Raw genomic sequence first — 2,086 nt, forward strand, 5'->3', positions numbered from 1 at the left:
CCACTCATCTATCGATGGACACTTGGGCCCTTTCCATGTCTTGGCTACTATAAATAATGCTGCGGTAAACATAGGGTGCGCACACCTTCTTGAACTAGTGTTTTAAATATGGAAATTTTGACGGGAAATCATTTTAACAAAGCTGACCTTTTGTTCAACTGTTTGAAAATTAAATCACTCCTTAGAAATGACACTTTGTTTTGCGAAAGTCACTTCCACTCATGCTGTCTGAGAAGGAAGGCTGGACCAGCTGGGTAACCTGTCTCGTTTGCCTTAGCACTTAGGCCCCCAGGCCGGGCCGGCCCCTAGGAGGGTTCCATCCCCGCGGTCCCCAGCTCTCCAGCCACACAGCTGGGACGGGACCGCCTCTTGTTCCCAGGACACAGGACAGGAGTGAGGGGAGCCGCTCCTCTGGGGCCTGGCTGCCCAGGTGTGCTTTAATACACGGAGTGTGTGCACGTGAGTGTTCACTGAGTGCGTGTGTGTGTGCGTGTGTCACACAGGGTGCCCGCAGTCATGCAGAGCCCAGGCCAGTGGCCCCGGTGGCCGGGTGTAAGGGCCACAAGCTGTGCGTGCACCCATGCACACGTGTGCGAGGACATGGTGCCTGCATGTGTGTGTGCACAGGTGTGTGAGGACAGGTGCCCGCGTGTGTGTGCACACGGGGGTGAGGACAGGTGCCGCGTATGTGTGCCCACACGGGTGTGGGTGCACGATGTGTGTGGTGCATGAGCACATGTGAGGGGCATCCGTGCACATGTACGTGGGTATCGTGTACAGAGTTTGTATGTGTCTGGGAGGGGGTGTGTGTGCACACTCACGTGTGCAAGACACGAAAGGTGACAGACGCCACCAGGCAGGACCCCTCCTACTCTGCTCAACTTCACGTCCAGGGGTGAGGACTTGTGTCCCCGGGGCTTTCCGTCCAGCCCTGCGAGTGTCCTGGGCAGTGTGACCTGGGAAGGAGTCGCCCCGACCCCGGCTGTCCCCTGAGGGGCTGGGGTGGGAGAGCACCAGCCGGCAGGCGGGCGGGGTGAGTCTCCTCCCCAGCCACCAGGGGTCCCGGGGTGGGGGGGGTGCTGTCTGAACCCTGGGACCCTCCTTCCCCCGTGCTGGTAATTTCAGCCTCGGGGGAGGCCGTGTTTTCTGTTTGGCTTTGTTTTTTAGCTCTTGGTAGTACTTATTAATGGTTTTCATTTCCTCAAAAATTACAGCTGTTGTGATGTTAATGGAGCTAATTGTTACTATTCAGCAGCTGGAGTGCTAATCTAGCACCTGCTAATAAAGACACGTCCCGGGAAGTTTGGAGAAAATGACCGGATCGTCCAGTGTTATCATGTCACTCTGTGACAAGTGGAAATTATAAAGGCAGAGCATGGGGGGGTGTCGGTGTCTGAGAACCCACAGGGCGTGCGGCACGTCCGCTCCGTGTGCATGGCATCTGTGTCGCACGGACGGGGCTGGTCTTGTGCAGAACACTGCTCACCGTGACGTGTTCTACGAGCGGCAGTCCCACACGCTGAAGAGCGTCTCTGTGTGTCGAGGGACAGAAACGAAGCCGGACCCCGGAGAGCACCGCACGTGGGCCTGCCGGCTGCCCCCAGTCCCGGGCAGGCAGGGACCCCGGGCCCAGGCTTGGCACCCACCCGTCTTGGCTGTGGGGCCAGGCCCAGCGGGGAGGAAGGCGAGCGCAGCATCCTCTGTGGTCCGGGACAGCTGGCCTCCCCCTCCTGCCTTCCCTGCAGGCTGAGCATCCGCCTGCTCCCTCCCTCCCTGCAGAGGCCCTCCCCTCCCCTCCCCTCCCCTCCCCTCCCCTCCCCTCCCTGCTCAGGGACCGCAGTCCTGAGTTCTTAGGGAAAGGAGGATCAGAGGATGGGCAGAAAAGTAACAAGTGTGGGAACGGGCCATGAATTCCCTGGACAACTTTGCTGCCGTCCTCCCAAGGGGCCTCTCTTCTCTGGGGCGAGTCTCCTCCTTCAGACCCCCGCCCGGCTCCGCCTGGACACACGGGCTCTGTGCAAGGAGCTCACCGCCTCACTCCACTTTGCAGGGACAGAAACGGATGCCCGGGGCCATGGCGGCCACG

The sequence above is a fragment of the Panthera uncia genome, assembly GCF_023721935.1.
Source record: "Panthera uncia isolate 11264 chromosome C1 unlocalized genomic scaffold, Puncia_PCG_1.0 HiC_scaffold_3, whole genome shotgun sequence".
Classification (NCBI taxonomy): Eukaryota; Metazoa; Chordata; class Mammalia; order Carnivora; family Felidae; genus Panthera; species Panthera uncia.